General features: G+C 43.1%; 1 protein-coding gene across 11 annotated transcripts in view; it reads left to right on the top strand.

Annotated features, from left to right (window-relative positions):
• Positions 1-27653, top strand: part of nrcama (neuronal cell adhesion molecule a) — a 257866-nt gene that overhangs the window by 40648 nt on the left and 189565 nt on the right. For all 11 annotated transcript variants that reach the window (XM_063058228.1, XM_063058227.1, XM_063058233.1 and 8 more), the window contains exon 2: positions 16921-17040. The gene's annotated coding sequence lies outside the window, so the exon portion shown is untranslated. The remainder of the gene's footprint in view (positions 1-16920; positions 17041-27653) is intronic.

Here is a 27653-nt window from a genome sequence, read left to right as displayed (position 1 = left end):
GCTGAGCCCTCTGCCATACATTCTGCTCACACACGACTGCATGGCCAAACACCCAGATAGTCCATGTTGTCAAGTTCGCCAATGACCTGACAGGTGGTGGGGTTCATCACCTACAGAGAGGATGTGGAAGAGCTTGAGGCCTGGTGCCAGGCAAATAACCCCTTTGTCAATGTCAACAAGACAAAGAGGATGCTTATCACCTTCAGGAGAGCTCGCAGCACTCACAACCCTCTTTACATCAGTGGCACAGCAGTGGAAGCTGTGAGCAGTTTCAATCTTCTTGGGATGCACATTTCGCACAAACTCTCATGGTCCTAAAACACATCCTACACAATCAAAAAAAGCTCACAAATGCCTCTATTTTCAGAGGAGGCTGAAGAGAGCTGGACTAGGCGTAACAATATTCATGACTTTCTGCACATGCACAGTAGAGAGCATCCTAACATGGTACCGAAACTGCACTGTGGTGGACAGGAAGGCTCTACAATGGGCAATCAAAACTGCCCAGCGCATCACCAGTTTCAGCCTACTGGCTATCAAGGACAGTTCTACAGAAGGGTGCTGGTAAGAGGCCTGCAACACCATGAAGGATTGCACCCACCCTGCTCATGGACCACTTGTCCCACTCCCATCAGGGAGGAGGCTACGTAGTATCCACGCCAGGACCACCAGACTCAATAATGATTACTTTCCCCAAGCAGCAAGTCTGATCAACACCTCTACCCACTAAACCACGGTAGAACTTCACAACCACCACTACTTTATCATTTCCAGTCAGTCATCTTATGTACAGTCTCTCCTGTACCCAGTGTCACTTTATCAATCTATGTACATAAACTATCTTATTTATTGTGTTCTTTTTCTTATTCTGTGTGTTTTTTTTGTGCTGCATTGGTTCCGGAGTAACAATTATTTAGCTCTCCTTTATGTTTGTGTACTGGAAATGACATTAAACAACCCTGAATTTTGAATATGAAAGTGAGAGGCAGACCGGGAGAATGAGAGCTTTTGAAATTATTTTTCTATTTTGTTTCCCACTGTAGTTGAAAGAGCCTGGATTCTCCCTTAAATTGTAGAAGGGAAAAGGCAAGGAAAATAAATTAGTAAAAATAGGGAGAAGAAATACTTACATTCCAAATTGACACTCGCCTGGTGTATGTTAAAACAAGAGAGAATTTGCAGATGAACTCATCTGTCTGCTGGGTTACTGTCACAGAGTCACAGAGATACAGTACGGAAAGTGGCTTCTTAGCCCACAGTGCCTTTGCGGACTATCACCCATTTACGCTTAACCCTATATTGATCTCTCTGTTCCCTACTTTGCCCACATTCTCTTGAATCAATTGTTCCACCCCCCCCCCAAATTTTACCCCTCACCTACAGTACTGTGTGAAAGTCTTAGGCACATATATATAGCCAGGGTGCCTAAGACTTTTGCACAGTACTGTAGTAATCTTATGTACTGCTCTGTACTGCTGTTGCTGCAAAAGGACAAATTTCATGACATATGTGAGTGATGATGATGCTGATTCTGATATGGGTCTCTGTTGTGGACTGAGAGTGAGAAGGGGACAGGGAGAGGAGAATCATTGTCAGGGAAAGGGGAAGGGAGAGGGGAGGGAGCGGGAAGCACCAGAGAGACATTCTGTAATAATCAATAAACCAATTGTTTGGAATCAAATGACCCTGCCTGGTGCCTCAGGGCTGAGTGTATCTGCACCCACACCACCCCCACCCCCCTGGCACTCCTTCTCTGCCACCTGTCCACCCTCACCATTCCCAGCACCCTTTGCCCCCAGCAGTTTTACACACTCACTCTCCACTTCACGTTGACAAATACAGTACTGTGCAAAAGTCTAGTTATATGTATGTGCCTAGGAGTTTTGCACAGTACTATACACACTAGGGGCAATTTACAGCAGCTAACAACCTGCACGTCTTTGCAATATGGGATCAAAATCATGTGATCACAGGAAGAACGCGGAAGCCCTGTGTAGACAGCACCCGACATCCTGATCAAACCTGAATCTTTGGTGCTCTGGGATAGCAGCTGTACCATTGTGTCGTCAAATGTCTATGGCAGACCTTAACATGAGGGCAAAAGAAATTAACCTCAGTTGGATAAATTGGGTGGAAGTCTTTCTTGAGCCAATAATGCAAGGAAGTCTGGGTAACCAATCGGGTACCCAAACCTGGAAGGAGCTTGGGATAAAGTAGTGAATTGCGGAAGGGCTGCTGCCAACTGTGGGAAGCACTGAGAGGCTCGTTGCTGTCAGGGTTTGCCCATTGCCTGCATTCCTTGCATTGTTCAGTGACTCATTCAGCTCAATTTCGTAACAGAGCAGAGGATGTGACTAAAGTTCAGCTACCTCCTGGCAATCTGTCATCATCGGATCCGATGGAGAATCAATCACCTCCTGGCGACCTCTAAATATCCAGCAAAGCTGTAAAATCTGGGAGCCATGCCGCAGTGGGCTGGGAAAACAGCAGGAATTTGGATAATAAGCCAGTTGAGGATAGAACTCCCCTCCTAGCAGAGCTGTTATGACCAGAAACAGAAGGGGCTTGAGGGAGGAGGGGAATGAAAGTCAGTCCTGCAGTTCAGTGTGAAGCATCTGTGCTGAAGCAAATGGTAAAGGCAGGGGACAAGATGAATAGATCGGTGTGTACAAGCATCAGAGCAGTGTTGGAAAAGTCAAATAATCAATAATACTGTGTTTATTAATTCAGAGCTCATACTTCAGTTAGAAGTAGATTTTCTTAGAGAAAAGTAACTTTTTAGTGTAAAGCACAACATAACAATGAAATTTAAATGCTGCAACTTTTGCATTGGGTAATTCTATAAAGTTGTGAAGAAAATCTTGAGGCACATTCATTGGTATTTTGTAAGAGTTTACAACTGTTGGCACTTAGTGCCCAGGGGCAAGCCTGGAAAATGTGCACTTGAGTGAACTAACAGTGCTTTTAGTACCTGTGAAAAATTTCCCAGTGTGAACTTAACTGCTTTAGACTCGGTGGGGAAAAATGAAATGGGGGAAGTGGGTAAATCTAGGAGGTGCTGAAGTGAACAGTTCTTATCAGCAGTCCCTACTGTTAACAAACTTTTTATGGAGGATAGCCTGTCCTTTTGTGATTAGGTAGGTGGTATATTGAAAACCTCCTGATTGTTTCAGGGGAATTGCACAGTAAGTCATTAATACAACATTTCATGGTACTCCTCTGTTACCTGGTCTTGTAATAAACAACCTTTCCTTCACATGCTCACCTGAAGCTTTAACAAGTGGTGTCATTGCCCTTTTTAATAGGGTTGCCAACTGTCCCGTATTAGCTGGGACATCCCATATATTGGGCTAAATTGGTTTGTCCCATACGGGACCGCCCTTGTCCCGTATTTCCCCAGCTAAGGTAGAGCGTTCCTATGAAACCTTCCGTGCCGGAATGGCATAAAGCGAAGAAGCAATTACCATTCATTTATATGGGAAAAACTTTTGAGCGTTCCCAGACCCGAAAAATAACCTACCAAATCATAGCAAATAACACTTAAAACCTAAAATAACACTAGCATATAGTAAAAGCTGGAATGATATAATAAATACACAGCCTATATGAAGTAGAAATAATGTATGTACAGTGTAGTTTCATTTAACAGAATCGCCAAAAGTGATTTGTAGAAAAAAAAATCGGCATGTACACGCATGCGCACACAGGTGCCCGCGCAACGCTTCATGGTCATGGTAGTCTTTCTCGGTGTAAACACAAGTGTCCCGTATTTGACTGCTACTCTTGTCCCTTATTTGGGAGTGAGAATGTTGGCAGCCCTACTTTTTAAATGTATTTTTTATCGCTGCAAGATCCAGCTGGATATTAACAACTAAAAGTACTGCAGGTTCCCCCATCAGCGAGTTGCTCGCTGGCAGAGGAACTGAAGGACCTGGACCTGGTGTGGATTGCGCTGCTGCCTGCATCAGAGTTTGGAGGGGTCGGTGCGTGAAGGCAGTGGGCAGTCTAACAGTGAGAGATTACCTTAGTTGCTTTTCTCGTGATTGCAAGACTCTGTTGGATATTGTTAATGTGGAATGCTGCAAGTCCTAGTCACTGATTTATCGGCAGACAACAGGGGTGAACGGCAGGAGATGCATGGCCTCAGTAGTAGAGGACTAGGCCTCAAGCCGTACAGCCGCCCTGGAGAGAGGTGTTGGAGTTGGTGCGTTCCACTGGAGGCAGGGTGGCACTGCATCCAAGCTGGAGTCGGTGCTGCCCCCCAGTGTTTGCTCAGCAGAAGACAAGCTGTATTGTGTTCAACTGTAGACTACTGCAACATTCATGGATTCAGGGCCTATTTTTTTTGTGTGACTGTATTTTACTGATACAGTATCTTATAGGTGCTATATGTGTGACTGTCGGTACTATGTTTTGCACCTTGGACCCAGAGTAATGCTGTTTAGTTTGGTTGTATTCATGTATGGTTGAATGACAATTAAGCATGAATTTAAATGTCTACCTTCTCTCCAACTCACGTTTCTCATCTGTACCCTCCTTCAAAGAGAAATTAGTAGATGAGCTTCAACCATTTACCCTGTGCTGGTCCTGCCAGGAGCTGGAACTATATAAGGACAGGTCATGCTATGAACTGTTGACTATCTATGAGCAACACAGTGGTCCCTGCTGGGACAAGATAAGCAATGTACGATACTAAAGCAGACAATGCTGGAAATAATCAGTAGGCTGGGCAACTTCTGTGGAGAGAAAACAAAGTTAATTTTAAAGTTTTGACCTTTTGTGTGCAGTCTGATCTTATTCTCAGGTTTCCAGAATCTACAGCATATAATGTTCTTTGAGATGAGAGAGACATTTCCTAGCAATCTGAGCCAGTGGGTGGAAGGGATTGACAAATTAGAGCAATTTCATTGTAAGCCCAGTCCCCTTTTCCTAATTAATTTGTCTAAATAGAAATCTTTACTATTGAACAGGAAGCATGTTAATCAGAACATCTGGTTACCACTCAAAGTGCCAGCTGATGATGGTGAGATGATGTTTTATTTAACAGTCAGCCACAGGAAATTGAATTTGCCTCTCTGCTTTTCATTTAGAAAGGATTAAGAATGAATTGCATTGTTATAGAAATAGATATCAAATATAATGGAACTATGATGTTGGCTGATCACAATCACTGAAGCCGAAACATTTTCACAATAATGGCTTGTTCATTCTTTAAGAGTAACTTTAAACATGGTCAACTATTGTGACCCTTGACCATTACAATGCTGGCACATGTATAATAAGGAGCTCATGAAGTGCGGGACGACCTGTCTAACTTAGTGCATTGCGTATGGTGTAATGATGTAGTATCCCTTGTGTTGGTGAAGCCAAACACACCTTGGATAAATGCTTTGCAGAACATCTCCATTCAGTTACCAAGGGGTTCCCTAAGCTTCTAGTTGCTTCTAACATTAATCCTCCAGCATATTCACCTCATTCCCTCTGTCTTTGTCTTCTATACAGAGTTCCAACAAAGCCCGTCAGAAGCTTAATGTACACCTCATCTTCTGACAAGATGCATTATGGCAATTGGGACTCTGTTGAAATTAACAATGTCTGATAACTATATTCTCCTGTTTGTGCCAGAACTAGTCAGTTCTGATGATAAGTTATCAACCTCAGATTCAGGTTTATTATCACCGGCAAGTGTCATGAAATTTGTTAACTAAGCAGCAGCAGTACAGTGCAATACACAATAATATAGAACAAAAACAAAAAAAACCCTGCAATACTAACTCATTTTTTCTCCACAAATGAAGCCTGACCCATTGAGTATTTAAAGCATTTCTCTTATGTCCAATTTTCAGCACTTGCAGTACTTTGTATTTTAAAATCCAGCTGTCTCTTTTTTCCTTTTTATTGTCCCAGTTCATTTCCTATTTATAGCTCCCCAGCTGACAACTTGTGTCATTTAGTATCTTTTGGTCTCCACAGTAGCACAGACATTCAATCCCCTGGATACCTCCAGTCATCCAATACACCTACAAAATGTTTAATTTCTGACTTCTCCCAGCACTGTTGAAAAATCGTTGACATGTCTTGTGAAAAACAAGCTGTTTCTCTCTCCAGGTGGTACGACCTGACTTGCTGAATATTTTCAGCATTTGCTGTTTTTATTTAAAGTTTTTGAGTTTTGTCCATTCTGTCTAGGGAAAATATGAGGACCACCAGCACTCTTTGAGGGCTTTTTCTCTAACCTCTTGGCCAACGTTCTTCTCTCAACCAGATTATCTAGTTGCTATCACAATGATGTCAGTGAAATCTTGCTGTGTACAAATTGATGTTGGTGATGTTTCAACAATAGGATGGATATTCCTGGACCTTGCCACTATATGGAGTCACCTCCCATGGTCCCAGTACTCCCACAATTAGGTAGGCTGGATATGGAGGACCTTCCTGGACCGAGGAATCAGGTGATGTTGGCTTTGGTTCTGTAATCATGAGGCTCTGCCTCAGAGCACCCCTGACAGGCTCTAACAGTGGCAAGAGTTGCAGAGCTTTTCCTCCTGTCAAAGCATGAAACTCTTTAATAGCTTTAAGTAACCCTGACATTCAGAGATATAAAAAAGCCTGTATTGGTGACATAAATTGTCTAAAACCTATTAAGATGTTTAGAAGTCACTTAGAATGTCAACCAGTCCACTGTATTCAGTCTCCGATCTATTCCAGGTTTGTTCTGATCTGGTAAAGGATTGAAGACGCAAACAACAGGAATTCTGCAGATGCTGGAAATTCAAGCAACACATATAAAAGTTGCTGGTGAATGCACCAGCAACTTTTATAAGGATTGAAGAGTTTGATTTCACCAGTGTCATCGTTGTTAGGTCGCATCTGGAATTTCCAGTTGGTGGACGATTTCCCTCCTCGCCACTGACATATTGGGAAATCATGTTCGTGGCAGGTTACAGCAGTGGTTTGCCTTTGCCTTCTGCCGGGTGAGTTTAAAGAGATCACCACCTGTTGCAGTGGATGACCAGGACGTCTAAGTGCCTTGTCGTGCTCTTCGCGCTCCGCAACGCCTGCTGGGTCTGCCTTCTTGACCGTTGGACCATTAATTGGTCTCTTCTGCTCAATCCACCAGGGCCAGACTTCACACACTGGGACAGGCAGATCCCCTACCTCACTGAGGGTCGAAGGCCCATCGGCTACCCTCACCTGGTTTGGCCCGTCTGCTGAGACGGTTTACTGGGGTGTGGCCACTGCGCGTGTTACAGCTACTTGGAGCCACAGGTGAGAGCTGAGCGCCAGGTGGGGACCAAAGGTGGACGAGCTGCCCTGAAAAAGGGCACGGCAGGCCCCTCCACCAGAGGTGCTACCCCTCCCTAGACACCCCATACACCCCTTCACCAGTGTTGTAGCTGGATAATCCCAGCATAGTGACGCTGCTGCCTGTGACTTGGAGTGCTCCAGAGCTGAAGCGTATCTCAGTGGGTTTGGAACTTGCTTCCATTGAGCTGAATGTATGTGAATACTTTAGTTCACTGACTCAACTTCGAACTTACTCTGTTAGTTGTGAAGCATTTTGCACTGTTCTGGGGTCTACAGGTTGTAGAACACTTTAAAAAAAATTCTCATTTTGTCTTTCTTTACATTTCTTTGATCCATCAAGAGTAAAATCTATTTCCCCTTTTCCCAGTTTCCTCCCTTTCTCTCCTGAAGATCACAGTCATTCAACTTTAATTAGAAAATGGTTCAGGTACCTTCAACTGGGCGCAATCCATGTTGAACAATAGTGGTCTTTTTAAAGGACAAAATCTCTGTGGCTGGTTAGCCCCAATGGAGACACAAGAAATTGAGGAAATACTGGAAATGTGGAGCAACATACACAAAATGCTAGTGTCAGATGTCACTTTCCCAACTCTCAGTGGAGCCATTTGACCTAACTGGCTGAGCTCCTCCAGCATTTTGTATGTATAGACTTAACGTTCACCCCTTATTCTCGGGTGCACTGATGCTGAATATGAATTATACAGGCTGTGAACAATAATTATTGCTTTAAGCCTGTCATCCTTGAAAGGATTATGTCACATGGCTACCTGTACTTTGGGCTGCAGCAGTATGTGTTTGTTGGAAGTTCAAAGGTTATCTGTGAAGAAATCTTGAATAAATGAGACTGGGTTTCTTTAAGCTCCTTGTGTCTCTTATTTATTAATCTTTACACTCTACATTAGGGATTAAAAATACCCTGGGGACACAACGCTTACAGATGATGAGCAATCTTCTTGAAAAGTGAATGGAAATTTTAAAAACGGCAGATGCTGGAAATCTGAAATAAAATCAGGAAATGCTGGAAACACTCAACAGGTCAGCCAGTGAATGGTGAGCAGTCCAGAGGGTGAGCACTCATTGGGACAGGCACAGCACCTTGAACTGCTGCCGAACGCGCTCTCACTGCACAAGTAGTTAGAGAGGCTCCGAGTAATGAACAGCAATTTAAGTTAAGTGACTGAGAGGGGATGGGGAGGTGACAGTGTTCCCATGTCCTTGCTGCCCTACTCCTTCTGCAACTGTGTGTACTTGGCATTGTCTTGCGAAGATTTCATAGTGTTCCTATTTGAAAATTGCATAACCTCCCTGTTCTGTTCAGTTCAATTCCCGCACAGCTGGATTGTTTGTCTTTGTACATGCTGAATGCTGAAAGGTGAGGCTCTATTGAACAAGAATAAAAGAACCAATTTAAAAGGCTCTAAAAGGAATTTAGATAATTTTCAGCCTGTGTTTACAGCTGAATGGGTCTGAATGCTTTGTGACTTGGAAAAAAAACAGAGATTTACAAATTATACTTGGACAGTTTCATTATGGTTAAGATCACCTGGCATGTAAGCATCCAGGTGCTTTGGCAGTTGAATGTTACTTGCTGGCTGGTAAGTACAGATGTCCTAACAGACAACCTCTGAACTTCACAGGGTAAGCAGGGGGCTTTTAGTGTCATTTGTGTGAATATGTGAGTTTCTGCCCTTCCCCACTCCCATATCATCTTCTGCCGTGACTGGTAGGTGAGAGTCAGTGGGGTGCTATCCCAGTTCAGGCTGACTCTTTCCCAATGCAGCTGTATAAAAGTTTGGTTTAGCCATATTTGAAGTATTGTGTGCAGTCCTGGTCGACATATTGAGTGCTTCTTTAGAAAGCATCATCAGTCTGCAAGGAGTTTCTGTCTGAATCCTCTACATTTTCTTAAGAGCTGAGGTGTCTTATGGACTGGGCATTGTCTATTGGGTTTCATGATAGAGTTTTTGACTTTGGCTTTATTGACTGCAATAGGGGATTTGGTTTTCCATGCTTTTGCTGGTTATCTCTCTTTGAATGACGTGTAATCGGAATTTGAGAGCATAAAACTAGGGTCACTTTGCATTTCTGCAGACATCTGACAGACGAATTCCACAAAAATTGAAAATGGCAGAAAGTGGGCATGATGCTTCATTGTATACTTGAACCCTTCAGGTATCTACTGTTCTTGCACATTGCTTGGTAGTTTCTCTAATTTCCACAGCAGTTGTAAACCCATGGCTGGATTATTAATGTGCACAGTCCTAACCCTGCTTGCATATTGTCATGACTCCTTCATCAAGCCACCTACAGAGAAGGTCTAGCTCTTTGCTAAGCCTGAGACTTAGTCCTTCCACAGCATTGTGAAAGCTTGACTTCCAGGACAGACAACTGGCAAACTGGTTGTTGAACACTTCTAGTTCTGCTGTGACTAGTCCTGACAAACCAGATACTAAGCCAAATCTAATGTATCTGCAGCTCCTGCATGAAGGCATTGTGGAGACTGGTTTGCCAAATGTGTGACTTGGGATAGATGGAAGTTCAGTTTGTCTGTGTCTCTGTAAATGGGGTTGGTATTGGTAGCAACTCTTGACTGTGGTTTTTGCTGTGATGAAACTGCAGAAGGGGATGTTGTGGTCTTTGCTGCTGTAGACCTTGACTGTCAATAAGTGGTCTATGTGAAAGGCATGTTGGCTCTATGGTGTGGACAGTATCTTCTTGTGGAGCTAGTGCTCTGTCTGTTTTACAGCCTAAACTTGTTTGGACATATTCTTTAATAAGCTGCATTGGCTGTTACAATGGTTCTGGTTGTAGACTCGCCACTGTCTAAAACAGATACTGTTTCGTATACCTTTGCCTCGACTTCACATTCTTCCGTGCGCACACTTAATGTAGCCTCTACACACCCTCTCTGTGTCCATATGAGCTTTCTCTATCTGAATCTCAACTTTGCGTTTAGGATAAGCTGCTCTCATTCTTGCTGAATTCAGCTTTGGTGCGAACTCATACTGTGTCTATATTAATCATGATTCGTACAAGCGTCGCAGCGATGCAATCGATGCACCAAATTCCAACCTCACTTCGAGGCCTTGGTGATCGCTGTTGCTTGGGTCAGAAGCTGACATTATTGTGTGCAGCGTTCAGACATGTCTCCAGTCCATGACGATGCCTTTGAAGATGAGTTATCTTTTCACTGTACTGCCCTCGCAGTGCAGATATATAAAGGTATGCAGTGAGTTAAATACCTTCTCAAAAATCACCCAAGGTGGAAGCTTCCTTCATGGTTTTTAATGAGATCTTACTTGTGAAACTACTTAAGTAAAATGCATATTAAATTCAATATAGAATCATTGGACACCTGGGTATACTAATACTGATTATTCTCGCAATCAGTATTAACGAAAGTAATACATGCATGCAACACTCCATCCTATTCTGTGTAAACAGGAGTAACTTGTGGCACAATGATATCTTAATAGCGATAAATGATAAACATAACATTTCCTTCAAAATATATCTACTAAATGTGTACCAGTATTAACAAACCCAAGACTCTCAGATATTGCTTTTTCAAGAGAACATAAGGATGGGATGGAGATGGATGCATTTCCATCATTAGTTTCAGGTTGAAATCCAAATTAAAATGTGCAGAAAATGATTGACGAAACAGCTTGTGTACAGGAAATTATGTTCATTCAAAGGAAACTACATACAAAACGAACTGCACCTCCAGAGGTCAGAACAATGGGGCAAATTTGGGTTTTACCAAATCTGAAGCTGCACTTTGGCATAGTTAGTGATGATGTTGCTGGAAAATGCGTTTCTTTTCATTTTCTCTGATGTGAATCAAGTTTATTATCACTGACATAATGAATGCAGCTTTCTTGAGGAATCGCTTTTTGAAGATTGGGGGTGTGTGGGTGGAGGAGGGAGGAGGGGCCCAGTGCCCATGATGGAGCTAGCTGAGTCTACAACGCTCTGCCCCTTTTTCCGATCCTGTGTATTAGAGCTACCTTACAAGGCAGTGATAAAACTACTCAGAATGTTCTCCACAGTCCATCTGTAGAAATTTGCTGTAGTCTTTGGTGACAGAGCAAATCTCCTCAAACTCCCAATGAAGTATTGTCACTGATTCTTCATGACTGCATCAATATGTAGGACCCAGGATAGACCCACCGAGATTTTGATGATTAGAAACCCTTAGCTGCTCACCTTTCCACTGTTGACCCCTGAATGACTTCCTTTTCTGAAGTCTGCAATCAATTCCTTGTTCTTGCTGATGTTATCGGCGAATTTATAGATGGCATTTGAGCTGTGCCTAGCCACGCAGTCATGATTGTTGAAAGAGCAGAGTTGTGGGTTAACCACCCATCCTTGAAGTGAGCCTGCAAGACAAGCTGGAGAAAAGGATCCTGGGAAATGCTGGGCATTAGGATGGTGATTGCAAGATCTTTTTCTTGGGCAGGCCGTCTGAATCAAGGATGACTCACTTCCCCTTGTTCTATGGGTTGTGAGGTGGTTGGCAAAGACAGTGTGTGACTGTAGGTTCTGCCTCGGGCAGGTCAGGAGATGCTTGATGGGGAAGGTGGGTGGGGTGCTTGAGAGGTTTTGCGGGGGCAAGCTACATGTCTGAGGGTCAAGTGTTCAGTGGGGGTTGCTACCATGTGTGGGGTGCCAAAGGGAGAGCAAGACAAGTTAATTGCACAAAGGGGTCTTACATGAGTTCTCAGTGTGAAGCCTGGAACCAACTCAGAAAAAGGTCCCTTTAAGAGATACAGGTGCCAGCTTTACAGGTATAGTCCTGATTCAGCTGAAGCCCCGTGTGCTCACGTAACTCTACCTAAAAGTGTATTCCAAATATCCAAGTGCTCGGTCTTGGAGGATGCCCCTGCTCGACAAATCGGGTGAGTGCGGGACATCAGAAAAGAAGCTGCAGAGGCCATTGCTAGTGAGTAATTTCCATAAATGATTTATTTTTTCAAATAATTTGAATGGCGTAGCATGTGATAGAGTTTTGAGGTACTGAAGGTAACACATGTAAGAGATTAATCTGGTTAGCAGATGCTTCTTTATCTAACGAATACAGTATCTATGTCATTAGAAATATAATGTAGACAATATCTATAGTAGCATTATATGTTATAAGCTTGCCAGATCAGGAGAAAGGGCGACAGTGAGATGCTGAGGGTATGGATATACAGAGGTGGATAGGTGATTGCTTGGAGCTTAAATACCAGTATAGGCCATATGGGCTGAATGGCCTATTTTTGTACTGTAAAATAGATATCAATATGCCACAGATGACCAGTCACCATAAGGTGATCAGTGTCATTGGCAGGACCAGCAGCACAGTGGCTGGTAGAGCTGCTGCCTCACAGTCTCAGTCCTGATGCCAGTTGCTGTCTGTGGGTGGAATTTGCATGTTCCCCTTGTGACTGTGTGGGTTTCCCTGATGTGCTCCATTTAACCATCCCCTCCCCCTCCCACCAGACATCCCAGAACCATGGGGTCAGTAGATTAATAGCCCCTGGTGTATAGGTGAGTGGCAGATTCTGGGAAGGAAGAGTAAAAAAAGTGGATTAATTCAGGATCAGTGCAAATGGGTGTCCGAGAGTCAGTGCAGACACAGTGGGTGAAGGGCCCATTTTTGTTCTGTATGACTCTAAATGCTAGTTTGACTAGTGATGCCCACATTTTGAGAATAGTTAAAAAGGAAAGACATCGACTGAGTGAGTTTCAAAACAATTATCAGAGTCCACTGAGCCACAGTAAGCAAGATCCCACTCATATTTAGAAGAGTAATGTATGTATTGTGACAAAAATGGATCATGATAACGGATAGTTAAACCTAAGGTTCCCTCAGGATTTTAATCTTTCAGAGGATAGCACTTAGTTGGGAAGGGGGGCATGTGTGTAATGCTCAATAATATTTGTGATTACTTTTGGAAGAAGAGGAAATTCACTAAAATAGTTCAATTAGTGATGACCCTTGGCTCAGGATCAATTAGAGCTTCCAGTGACTTATCCAAATAACATTTGCCTGCTCTCATGTGAGTCATCAATAATGTGCCTAATTCAATTGCTGCCACTGCTGTTCATGATGGATGTTATTTGAAAGGCAAATCTTTAAGGCTTCCATTAAAACCTTTGCTTTGTGCATTAGTAAGCCATCCGGAAGAGTGTGATAAGACATGGTCGCTTTTACAAGAAAGATTTGTCAGGGTTAGGGGCTGTCAGTTTGGGGTGGGGTGCAAAATAGTGAGATGGGAGAGGTATGGAGGAAGAATTTCTACTGCTGGCACTTCAAGTGGGGAAATGTGGGCTTGGTCCAATTTCTCAATACCAAGCCACAGCAGTATGAAGCCTCAGCAACTCTAAGAAGGCCACTCAGCCCCTCAAGTCTGTTCTACTGATTTGGTCTTGGGCTCAACTCTCTTCTCCTGCCTGTTCCCCATCATCCTTGATTCTCACAATTCACCAACAGAGGGTGGGGGAGGAGGATAATACAAGCCTAAGTCATTGCTCATTGGTTCTAAGTAGAAATTGTCTTGAGGACTCTGCCAGTGATTAACAAGGGTGGCAACATTCCAATAATGCCACTTGGCAGATTGTCAGAATTCACAGGCTTGTTTAGCAGTCCTTGGGAATTTCCTTGGACCTTCCCAGAATTAATCAAACTCTGCCACTGTAATGAAAATTCCAGTGGAACGTTTTGGAAAGTGAAGACGTAATATATGCAGATGCTGGAATCTGGAGCAACAAATAATCTGCTTGAAAAGCTCAAAAGGTCAAGCAGTATCTGCTGGAGGAAAGAAATTGTTAACGTTTCGGGTCGAAGCCCTGAGTTCCTCCAACAGATTTTTTTTTCGGAAGGTGACCCTAGAGGAGGGAGAAAATCCAAGCAAGCTTCACTCCCTCAGTCAAAAGATGGCTTCTGCTCCCCCTGTATGCAAACCCCAGCACTAGAGACTCAGGTTCAATCCTGACCTGGGGTACTGCCTGTGCAGAGATTACACGTTCTCCCTGTGGCTAGGTGGGTTTCCCTGGGTACTATGGTTACCTCCCGCATCCCGAAGATGTGCAGGTTGGTGGGTTAAATAGTCACTGCAAATTACCCCTAGTGTGCAGGTGAGTGGTAGAAGCTGGGGGGAGATCAGATGAATATAGATTTAATAAAAAAACACAATTGACACAGGATCTGTGTAAGTGCAGTGGTCAATGTGGACTTAGTTCAAGTTCAAATACATTGTCATAGGCATACACACCCAGGGTATAAATGTCACCAAAATTTGCTTTTTGCAGCAGCATCATAGTGCATTATAAAGATGACAAGCATAAGTTTTCAGAACAACATGAACCGACATGTCAATCCATGGTCTCACAATGAGGCCACACATTTGGGTTGGAGGAGCAATACTTTATATTCCGTCTGGGTGGCCTCTAACCTGATGGCATGAACATCGATTTCTCGAACTTCTGGTAAAGCCTCCCCTCCCTCAACATTCCAAATCCCCTTTTTTCTCTCTCACCTTATCGCCTTGCCTGCCCATCGCCTCCCTCTGGTGCTCCTCCCCCTTTTCTTTCTTCCATGGCCTTTCTGTCCTCTCCTATTAGATTCCCCCTTCTCCAGCCCTGTATTTCCTTCACCAATTGACTTCCCATCTCTTTACTTAAACACAAAATAATCTGCAGATACTGGGGTCAAAGCAACACTCACAACACGCTGGAGGAACTCAACTGGTCGGGCAGCATCTGTGGAAATGATCAGTCAACGTTTCGGGCCGGAACGTTGACTGATCGTTTCCACGGATGCTGCCCGACCTGCTGAGTTCCTCCATCTCTACTTCACCCCTCCCCCCCACCGGTTTCACCTATCACCTTGTGTTTCTCCCTCCCCTCCCCCCAACTTCTAAATCTGACTCCTCATCTTTTTTTTTCCAGCCCTGCTTAAGGGTCTCGTCCCAAAACAACGACTGTTCTCTTTTCCATAGATACTGCCTGGACTGCTGAGTTCCTCCAACATTTTGTGCGTGTTGATTGGATTTCCAGATGTTCTCTTGTTTGTGATAAGTTTTCATAAACTTAAATTACCACAATTTGTATGAACCCTACACTCCAAAATAAACAAAAGCATGCTTGACACAACTAAGAGCGGAGGAAAAATATAGTCAGAGATAGTCAAGAACCTGATGTCAGTGAGGAAGAGACTATGGTTGATGTTTTGAGACTCCTTGTGATGGATGCCGCCTTCCTGAGACTTCTCTTCTGTTGTCGATATCCTCGGTGGTGGGGGAGCTGTGGCTGTGATGGGATGGGCTGAGTCCAAAGAGCCTGCTGCCCCTAACAGAATTACGCAGCTTAACGAGATGCCACTACTAGGTACGCGACCAGTGTGGCTTGGAGACCGGTGGACAGAGTACATCTGCTTCCTCTCTGAGTAAGGCAGTTCAAAAGTGAAATCAGGAGGCTTCATTTAATTCACAGAATGGTGGAAATCTGGAACTGTCCCCCCCCCCCCAGAAAGCTGCTGGTGGAGGGGGATGGTGGCCAGCTGGAAATCTCCAACCAAATTTAAATAGTGTGAAGCTTGGAAATCTGAAATAAAAAACTGTAAATGCTGGAAATGCTCAGCTAGTTGGGCAGTAACTGAGGATGGAGAAACAGAACTAACCTTTTGATTGATGGTCTTTCTTGAGGAAGGATATACTGGCTTTGGAGGCGGTGCAGAGGAGATTCACCAGGTTAGTTCCAGAGATGAGGGGGTTAGACTATGAGAAGAGATTGAATCGCCTGGAACTGTACTCACTGTAATTCAGAAGAATGAGAAGAGATCTTATAGAAACATATAAAATTATGAAAGGGATAGATAAGATAGAGGCAGGAAAGTTGTTTCCACTGGTAGGTAAGACTAGAACTAGGGGACATATCCTCAAGATTTGGGGGAGTAGATTTATGATGGCGATAAGGAGGAACTGCTGTTCCCAGAGATTGGTGAAGCTGTGGAATTCTCTTCCCCATGAAGCAGTCGAGGCTACCTCAGTAAAATATTTAAGACAAGGTTGGATAGATTCTTGCATAGTAGGGGAATTAAGATCAGCCATGATCTTATTGAATGGTGGAGCAGGCTCGATGAGTCACATGGCCTACTCCTGCTCCTATTTCTGATGTTCTGTTAATGTAAACCATCAACCCTCTTTCTCTCTTTGCTGATAGGTGTTTTATAAGTTAAGGTAATTAGAGGATAAAGAAAATATGTGGCTTGGGATAGAGCTGATCCAGTTGAACGCAGGAATGGTGTACAGGGGCAGTGTCACTTCCACCCAGTCCTGCGAAAAGACATGACTAAGAACTGGTCCCAAATTTTGCCCTTCCATAATGCCCCTACATCCCAATTGTCATCCTGTAGATGATCCGTTCTGTTGAATCATTGACTCGTTCTCATACGTAAGGCTTTTGGGTGGGTAGAACGGACTAATTCCCTAGCTCTTACTGTGCCCACTGCCATCCTTGCTGTACAGTGCAGGTAAGAGTGGCTAGCCCTGTCACTCAGCCTCAGGATCCTGTTGCCAAAAGACAAACAAACAGCTAAAGGTCAGTTTTCTTTCTCTCTTCCAGAATTGGGCGCCTTGAAATGAATTTGCTTGATTGATGGAGCCCTGTTGAGCACAGATATCGAGCTGAAGCTGCTTCCAGGATCCAGGGAGACCAAGAGAAGAGAAGCAAGCTCACCATCTGGTAAGAAAGATTTGTATATTTACATGGTCATTCAAATCAACTTGCCTAATGTGTGAGGTTATTATCATATCAAAATGTGCTTGGCGACAGCAGATAAAGACAACCCATCCTCATTCAGCCCCATGATTGACTGTGGCCTATCTGTAGTCAACAGCTATTCTCTTTTGAACATCTGTGTGTTGATCCCAAGGAGATGTTCAAGGGCTTGGGATGTCTGAATGAGATCTGCCCTCGCTGAAGGCAGTGGTTCATGTTGATAAGGGAAGGATGGCACCAGTTTAACTTGTGTAAGCTAGAACACATCAGTCTTTTGAATGGAGTTTGTGAAAGAGCAAAATGCTCGTGATTGGACCACGTTATAAATAAACCGTTACAAATGATGTCAATTATGTGATGCCATTCAGAAGCCTCCACATTGACCAGAGTTGTTGAGTTCCACTACTTACGATTAGCATTGAGTTGTTTCGTTCTCTCTCTTTCACAATTCCATCCTGTTCGACACATTTCATTCATCTCCCAATAACCCTGTACAGGCACCATGTTTTCCCTGCAGTCTCATCTAATCTGTTCACGATTGGCTATCAGCAGGCTGTTCAGCTGTGGAGAAAATCCATGTCCGGAACAGCAACCATGTCCCTTAACCTGCACTCCTCCTGGATCAAATTACTGAAACACCCTTCCACACCACCAACAACTCCAAGAAAACTCTCTGTTGCTGCTCACTTCTCAAGGCTGCTAACTGCAGGCATAAATAATCCCCTCGCCAAAGGAGGTCCCCATTACATCAGTGGGGAAGCAAAAGAAACCCAGAGAGGACATCAACGAGAAGCCTGAACCCTGCCTTCCTCGCCCGGATTGGTGGATCTGAGAGCAATACATTGTCCTGTTGGTATTTTTCATAAGGGACAGTCTAACTCGGCATGAACTGAGCCTGCTATTGTGTTAAGGTGCATGGCAGACAAGGCAGTAGCTGAACTGTTGATTTATTTTCACTGAGCATCCATTCATTAAAGATCCACAGTCTATTCCACGCTTAACAAAGACTATTTTCAGTGACTACAGTAAGCTTGTTCTTGTCAGTGAAAGCAAGTGGAATCTGTTATCTTCTGTGCAGCATATCATGCTGAGCTTTAAATATTTAAAGTATTGATATCCCGACATGGTAATTCAGTCGTGCCACAGTCTTCTGAAAGCAAACCTCAGCCTAGTAAGGGCTTGCAATAAGGAATGCAGATAGCAGGAATTTGAAGTGTTTTCAGAGGGCGATACTTATGTAGGCAAAGGTTGCCAACATGCATTGAGTACATGGCAGGGGATCGGAGATGGCCCTGGAAGAGGAGCACATGGCTTCCTTTTGAAGTGCCAGCCAGATCACGGGATACTGTTGCGGAGAGGAAAATGGATGCAAGTCCACAGTGGGTGGGCACAGGATCTTCCAAACAGTGATGTGACTGTGAAACTTAATCACCATTCTTATGTAAAAATATGGGCAGCCAGACAATGCTCTTGCCCTACTGTTGCTGCTCGACACTCTTGAGTTCCTTCAGCACATGTTGCGTTGTTCCAGATTCAAACATCTCTTGTATTTCCATTCAAAAACACAAATTCAGAACAGGAATCCCTCAGACCTGTTCCACCATTTAATAAGATTGCAGCCAATTTAATTGTAACTTTCTCTCTGCATTCTTGCCTCTTCCCAATAGCTTTTTCCATCTCCACCCCAATTTGTCAAATACCGATAAAACCTCTGCCTTAAATATATTCCAAAAATTCTGCTTCCACCACCTTTGAGGAAGCAAATTCCAAAGACTCATGAGCCCCTGAGTAAAAAAAAACTGCCTAATTTCTTTCTTAATTGCACAAGCCTTTAGTTTGAACCCCAGCTTCAGGTTCTCCCACAGAATGAAATGTTTTCTCCTCATTCACTCTGTCAAAACCCTTCAGGATTTTGTATGGTTCAATCAAGTCCTCTTTCGTTTTTATTCTGAAATCTAAGGTAGCTACAAGCCTCATTTGTCTATCTTTTCCTCATAAGACAACCCTCTTGGGTCCAAATATTAGTCCAATAAACCTTTATTAGACTTTCCAAAGCATTATCTTCCTTAAATAAGGATGTCACTTAACTGTAGAAGATACCATTAAGCTGGAAAGAGTGCAGAGAAGATTTACGAGGATTTGAGGGACTAAGTTGTGGAGAGAGATTGAATAGGTTAGGCCTTTATGAGAGCACAAGAGATATATAAAATCACGAGGTTTATGCAAACAATCTTTTTTCTCAGGGTTGAGGAATCAAAAACTGGACTTGGGGTGAGAGGGGAAATACAGAAACAGAAATGGATGGGCAATTTTTTCACCCAAAGGGTGGTCAGTATATAGACTGACTTGCCAGAGGAAGCGGCTAAAGCACATACATTAACAGCGGTACAAGGACAGGAAAGGTTTTGAGGTACATGGGCCAAACATGTACAAATAGGGCTAGCTTAGATGGAAATCTTGGTGAGTATGGGCCAGTTAGGCCAAAGGGTAATTATCACACGTTATGACTCTGTGAGACCATTTCAGTACTTTATCTGCAGATATGCCCTATGTAAATGTAGCATATTCCCTATGCTTTTGTATTCAGTTCTCCAGTCAGTAAATTATAACATTTTGTTTTCTAAATTACTTGCTGTAGCTGCAGACCGGTCCTTAGCAAAACATGCTCGGACACTCAGTATTTCAGAGCTCTGCCTCTCTCAATGTTAAGTAACTACACATTTCAACGGGATAAATATCATGGCTAACCCTAATGGTGATGTTGTTTGAAAGATAAATTTTGGCCATGCCCGTCTTTAAATGGTAACCTGAAGAGAGCAGACAGCATTTTTGTTTTTACCTCATCCTGTGTGTGTCCTGGAGCACAAGGTTTGACGCTGACTGGCAGGCATCAGCATTATTCCTGTCTACGCTACCCACTTTCCTTATCATTTACCTTGGATTCTACCACTCACACCCATCCAGGGCAATTTCAAGCGACAACATTCCTACCTGTCCTTGGGAAAATGAAGGCCATCCCTAGGAGCCTCATGGGAGATCAGGATCAAACCCAGGTAGTTTGATCTGTTATGGCAGCAGCTCTATTGGTGTTACCGCTGTGCCACCCCAGAGGTGAGAGTGCGGTAATGAAGTCTCAACCTGGAATATGTTTCTCATTGGGAATTGGGGCTTGAGGAGTTCTCCCAGTAAGATGGAGATTTTTGAGTTGGATGGTGAGAAGCTGAGTAGGGCATTTCCTGTGGCATTACAGACAGCCTCGGTAAATTAGAGGGCCGTTGGTGTATCTTGCTGGGTCAGTAATGGATTAGTTTGGCCCCTGATCGTATTCAAGTCCCCAACTGATAAGTCAGGCACACATATAGGACAGAAACTTGAAAAAGAACCTTGAGGGCTTCAAATGGCTGATGTGATGTGACCCGAGGCACAGATGGTATGCCCTATCTGAATACTCGTACTGCAGACAAGCGATGGACAAGGATGTCTCTTCCTTGCAGTTTTGTGGTATTTATCTCAGGGAACGTTCCATTCTTGGCAAATAAACGCGAGCATACAAACATTTGTGTGTCACAATGCAACTTCCTCAGTCACAATGACGATTACTTGATTAAAGCGCTGCCACTTACTGGTGCTTGTTAACGAGGAGTTTCAAGTGGTATGTAGCTGACAGTGCCGCTTTGTGTGTCTGTCTGCAGTACCATGTCTAACTGGTGCACAATGGTGTGCAGCACTTAATGTCCTTCCTTCCTTTAGTGCCATTCATCCCTTTACTTTATGTAAAGGAATGCACGAGGGGCAGCTGAACAAGCCAAGCTTTTATTTACATAAAAAGATCTCAGGATTTGAAGTGCAGTTTGAAGTTGAGCCAGACACTTTTCCCGCTCGCATCCATCATCCAAGTCTCTTCAGTAAAGAGGTACCGTAGAACAATCAGGGCACAAAACACATGACTGACCTGCATCGTGCTTTTGTTAGGTCGCTGATAACTGGAGCCAAGCTACCATTCTGGCAATGGCTGGCAGCTGTCCTAAACCCTTCAAGCCTCAACTTCAGCAGAACTTTCCAACGTGCACCACAGGAGTCCAATCAAGCTAAATCTAAGAGCAAAGCCGATAAGCAGATATTGAAGCAAGTGGTCAAGGAGTTATGTGCTGGGGTGTGAATTAAAGGACGATGGAGAAATGGGAAAGTTTTGGAAGGGAATTCCTGAAAAGCTAGCTACCATTGGAGGGGCAATGGATATCCTGACGCAAAAGAGGACAAAATTGGAGAAATAAAAACAACAAGAATTCTGCAGATGCTGAAAATTCAAGCAACACACATCAAAGTTGCTAGTGAACGCAGCAGGCCAAGCAGCATCTGTAGGAAGAGGTGCAGTCGACGTTTCAGGCCGAGACCCTTCATCAGGACTAACTGAAAATTGGAGAAATGTTTTTTTTCCCCAGAGGAATGTAAAGGTGTGAATATTAATGAGAATTTGAAATCGTAAACATGAGGAATTCTGCAGATGCTGGAAATTCAAGCAATACACATCAAAGTTGCTGGTGAACGCAGCAGACCAGGCAGTATCTCTAGGAAGAGGTACAGTCGACGTTTCGGGCCGAGACCCTTCGTCAGGACTAACTGAAGGATTAGCTAGTAAGAGATTTGAAAGTGGGAGGGAGAGGGGGAGATCCAAAATGATAGGAGAAGACAGGAGGAGGAGGGATGAAGCCCAGAGCTAGACAGGTGATTGGCAAAAGGGATATGAGAGGATCATGGGACAGGAGGCCCAGGGAGAAGGAAAAGGGGGAGGGGGAGATAAAAACCCAGAGGATGGGCAAGGGGTATAGTCAGAGGGACAGAGGGAGAAAAAGGAGAGAAAGAGACAGAATGTGTGTATATAAATGAATAACGAATGGGGTACGAGGGGGAGGTGGGGTATGAACGGAAGTTAGAGAAGTCAATGTTCATGCCATCAGGTTGGAGGCTACCCAGACGGAATTCATGCCATCATGTTGGAGGCTACCCAGACGGATGCCTTGTTAGACTGGGATAAGGAACTTGCCTTTTCCCCTCTCTTTATACTGGCTGTAATCTTTCAATCCAGAAGAAAGGTCTTGTCTCAAAATGTCAGCTATCCCTTTCCCTCCACAGATGCTGACTAACCTGTTGAGTTCCTTCAGCATTTATTTTTGCTCCAGATTTCAGCAGCTGCTGTCCCCTGTGTCTCTCCATCTTGTTGTTATTAAACATATTTCACAACATTCAAAAGTAGTTTATGCCAATGAAGAAATTCGGATCTGCTGTAATGAAGGAAAATGGGAACTGATGTGTACACAAGATCCTTCAAGTAGCAATATGGTAATGATTGGATAATCTATTTTCTGTTTTGATTGAGGAAGATGTTTTGATCATTAGGCAGGGACTGAATCCATGACCTTGCAACTCAGTGACAAGAGCGCTGAGCAATGAGACCAATATAAGGCATCATGCGTAGTTTGCAAATCCCAGTGAGTATTGCCACATAGATGGTTTAGTTAACTAAAGCCCCTCTCATTAATTCCCAGTGAGTGCAGCACATAGACGTTTTAGTTAACTAAAGCCTGTCTCCGGTAAGTGTGGTCACAGAGATGTTTCGGTCAGCAAAGCCCCTCTCCTTAAATGAGCTGTGCTAGGACATCATGTGTTTGGTCAGAATAATTTCTGGGTAGGTTTTTGTGGTTCTGAAGATCGTGAAAGCCAAGGGTTTTTCTACCTCTCTGACCTCAGTTATTTCAGTTTAGTGGCACCCCGGGTTACATTCATGCCCATGGGGCAGAATTTCAACCACAATGGAGCTCTGTCAGTGCATGGTTCTATTTATTGTACCATCGAACTTCCGTGCATTTATTCTGCAGGCCACAGTTACAAACGCTCTCTGATCGTGCTGAGGCCTCGAGACAATGAACATTAATCTCTGTTGTAAATATCCTGTTAATAATAGGAAACGTCATGGGAACATTAAAGGACACATTTTCCCTTTGCTCTGTTTGAGCACTTTGAAGATGGAACACTACAGCACACTGTGGGTCCTTCAGCCCACGATGTTGTGCTGACTGATACAAACCTATTCCATAAGAACCTTTCCCTCCTGCGTAGCCCTTTCTTGTAAACGTATCCACGCTGATCAAACTACATGCAATGAAATAATGAATGGTTCTTACCTAGACTGTACCTCATAGAGAATTTCCAACGTTTGCAGTGTTTTGCTTCTTTAGTATTTTGTACCTCACAATTTTTCTTCTGTTTTCTTTCTGTATCTTTGTTTACATTTGACTCCCTTTCTTTGTATCTCATCTGGTTTGATTAGCTCTGACTAACAACCTTTTGCCATCCTCTCAGCCAATACCACTAACACCAATGCGATTTTATCTCCCTTGACGTCCGTCTAATCCCAGACATTCTCTCCATCCTTTCCCTTCCCTGCAACTTAAGCATGTTTGTTTTCTAAGTTTCCTCAATCCTAATGAAGGGTCCTGCTTCTGAATTGTTAACTCTCTTTTGCTCTTCACAGATGCTGCCTGAAACAGCTAAGTGTTTCCATCATTTTCTACTTTCATTTTAGAATTCATGTGTTTTTTTAAACTTCTGTTTTTGTATTACTTATTTTAATTTAACTATTTAATATACATATATATTCTTATTGTAATTCATTTTTTCTATATTTGTCAATTATTGCATTGAACTGCTGCTGCAAAATTAACAACTTTCATGACATGTTCCAGTGTGATATTAAAGCTAATTCTGATTCTGCAGTTTATTCATGCTTTTTTAAAAAAAAAATGTATGCAGAACCATTTGCTTTGTTGGGTTAGGACCGTTCCTTGGGGAAAAAAGTAATCCACAAGAAACTTTGTGGATTAAAGTGTAGTGAGTTGACTTGAATTTTCACAAAATATTGGTGGAGCTCAGCAGGTCAGGCAGCATCAATGGAGAAGAATGAACAGTCGACGTGTCAGGCTGAAATGCTGCCTGACCTACAGAGTTCTTCCAGCATTTTGTGTTTGTTCCTTTGGATTTCCTGCGTCTGCAGAATCTCTTGTGTTTATGATTTGAATAATTCCACATTAGCATCTTCTGAATGCATTAGGCTGTCTAGTTTAGGCATTAGGCTGAGTAGTCCCTTAAGTACTCCAGCTACTGTGGGCCATGACTGTAGTTTATAAAGGGGAAAGTTCTGCTGATTAATCTGGAATGACAATTACAGCAATAAGGCCAAAAAAAAGAGGGCAATGCTTTCTTTAATCAGAGGCATCAAGAGACTCATCATGAGATGCTGATCTCCAATTGTTGGGTAATTGGTGGATCTCTCCTGCTTGTATTGTGAATGCTCCAGCACAATGATACCAACCCTATTGTGCCTGACTGACCGGCTCTCTGCTGACATTGTCGGACTTCCAGAACCCTAATCCCTGAAAAAGCAGGGTTGGCTAGGTCCAAAGAGGTGGGTCAGGCATTGAACTCTGACAATGTTGGAAAACCTAAATAGGAACGCTCGCAGACGGCTGTATTTAGAGCTGATTCTATTTAATTGTTCCCACACAAAAGGAATGAGTCGGCTATGTGCAGCTTTGTTTTCCTGCGTAATGTGGCTGCAGTGCTTTAGTCATTCCATTTTGTGCTGCTGCATTTTCAGCAATTTGAGGCTGTGTGAAAGATTCTTCTGTCTCTGCAAGCCCTGGCGTGAAGTCAGTACTGAGGCAATAATTATGCTGGTGCGACAGGACATGTAATTTTAATGACCTTAAAATTACTTTTATATCTTGCATTTGTTTTGTGCTTCATGCATTTCAAAGTGTTTCACAGAACAAATTACTTCAACTCATTATACAGTTGGACAGGACTCCATTTGCCTACTTTCTGTGTCCAGAGGGGTTAAACAGGGTGGACCTGAACCTTGTCACTGAGCACTGAGTTGTGGCTGAAAGCTCATAGTTGGAAGCTTAATATCCAAGGATACACATTGTATCCAAAGGACAGGTAGATAGGCAAAGGGTGTGGGGTGGCTTATTTGGTAAAAAATGAAACCAAATCTTTAGAAAGAAGTGACATAGGATTGGAAGATGTAGACTCCTTGTGGGTAGAGTTAAGAAACTGCAAGGGTAAAAAAGACCCTGATGGGATTTATATATAGACCTTCAAACAGTAGCCAAGATGCGGGATAAAATTTACAATGGGAGGTAGAAAAGGCATGGTAAAAGGGCAATGTTGCAATAGTGATGGGGGATTTCAAAATGCATGTCGGTTGGAAAAACCAAGTAGGTGCTGGATCCCAAGAGAGGGCATTTGTAGAATGTCTATGAGATGACTTTTTAGAGCAACTTGTGGTTCAGCCCACTAGGGGAAAGGCAATTCCAGATTGGGTTTTACATAATGAACCGGATTTGATTGGGGAGCTTAAGGTAAAAGAACCCTTAAGATGCAGTGATCAGAATATGATAGAATTTACTCTGCAATGAGGTGGAGAAGATAAAGTCAAATGTATCAGTATTACAGTGAAATAAAGGGAATTATAGAGGCATTAGAGAGGAGCTGGCCAAAGTTGATTGGAAGGGGACACTAGCAAGGATGATGACAGAACCCAAACAATGGGTGGAGTTTCAAGGGGACAATTCAGAAGCTGCTGGATACATACATCCCAAAGATGAAGAAATATTTTAAAGGGTGGTGAAGCAAATGTGGCTGACAAGAGAAGTCAAAGACAGCATAAAAGGAAAAGGAAGGGTATATAATATAGCAAAAATTAGTTGAAGTTAGAAGATTGGGAAGCTTTAAAAAACCAACAGAAGGCAACTCAAAAGCCATTAGAAGAGAAAAGATGAAATATGAGGGTAAGCTAGCCAATAATATAAAAAAGAGGATACTAAAAGTATTTTCTTTCAGGTATATAAAGAGGAAAAGAGAGGCAAGAGTGGGTATTGGATTGCTGGAAAATGATGCTGGAGGGGTAGTAATTGGGGTATAAAAGGTGACAGATGAACTTAAGTATTTTGTGTCAGTCTTCACTGTGGAAGACACTAGCAATATGCCAGAAATTTGAGGTGTCAGGGGGCAGAAGTAAGTGAGTGAATGTTGCTATTACTAAGGAGAAAGTAGACAAGTCACCAAGACCAGATAGACTTCACCCCAGGGATCTGAACGAGGTAACTAATGAGATTGTGGAGGCATTAGTAATGTTCTTTCAAGAATCTCTGGATTCTGGAATGGTTCCTGAGGCCTGGAAAATTGCAAATTACACTCCACTCTTTAAGAAGGGAGGGAGGCAGAAGAAAGGAAATTATAGGTCCGTTAGCCTGACTTCAGTGGTTGGGAAGATGTTAGAGTCCATTATTAAGGATGATCGAACAGGGTTCTTGGAGGCATATGATAAAATAGGCCAAAATCAGCTTGCTTTCCTTAAGGGGAAGTCTTGTCTGACAAGTACGTTGGAATTCTTTGCAGAAATAACAGGCGAGATAGACAAAGGAGAGTCGATGGTTGTTGTTTACTTGGATTTTCAGAAGGCCTTTGACTAGGTGCTGCACATTAGGCTGCTTAAGAAGTAAAGAGCCCAAGTTATTACAGGAAAGCTCCTGGCATGGATAGGAGATTGGCTGACTGGCAGGAGGCAAAGAGTGGGAATAAAGGGGCATCTTTTCGGGTTGGCTGCTGGTGACTGGTCTTGTTCTGCAGGAGTTGGTTTTGGGATTGCTTCTTTTCACGTAATATGCTAATAATTTCGATGACAGAATTGATAGCTTCATGGCCAAGTTTGTGGGCAATGCGAAGATAGGTGGAGAGGCAGATAATATTGAGGAAGCAGGGAGTCTGTAGGAGGATTTAGACAGATTAGGAGAATGGGCTAAGAAGTGGTAGATGAAATATAGTGTCTGGAAGTGTACGGTCTTGCACTTTGGTAGAAGGAATAAAGGTGTAGACTATTTTCTAAATGTGGAGAAAATTCAACAATCAGAGGTTCAAAGTGACTTGGGAGTACTTGTGTAGATTCTGTAATGGTTAACTTGCAGGCTGAGTTGGTAGTAAGGAAGGCAAATGCAATGTTAGCATTCATTTCGAGAGCAATAGAGTATAAGAGCAAGGATGTGATTCTGAGGCATTGGTCAGACCAGACTTGGAGTATTATGAGCAGTGTTTAACCACTCATCTCAGAAAAGATATACTAGCATTGGAGAGGATCTAGAGGAGGTTCATGAGAATAATTCTGGGAATGAAAGATTTAACAGATAAGGAACAATTGATAGCTCTGGGTCTGTTCATGCTGGTGTTCAGAAGAATGAGGGGGATTGCATTGAAATCTATTGAATGTTGAAAGGTCTGGATAGAATGGATGTGGAGACAATGTTTCCAGTAGTGTGTGAGTCTAGGACCAAAGGAAATTGCCCCAGAATATAGGAATGCCCACTTAAAACAGAGATGAGAAGGAATTTCTTTAGCTGAAGAGTGGCGAATGTGTGGAATTCATTGCCACAGATGGCTGTGGAGGCCAAGACATTGAGAATATTTAAAACAGAATCTGAAAGGTTCTTGATTATTCAGGGCCCAGGGAGAAGATAGGAGAA

Source organism: Mobula hypostoma, chromosome 9, assembly GCF_963921235.1.
Source record: "Mobula hypostoma chromosome 9, sMobHyp1.1, whole genome shotgun sequence".
NCBI lineage: Eukaryota > Metazoa > Chordata > Chondrichthyes > Myliobatiformes > Myliobatidae > Mobula > Mobula hypostoma.
This window is presented reverse-complemented; position numbering and strand designations above follow the sequence as displayed.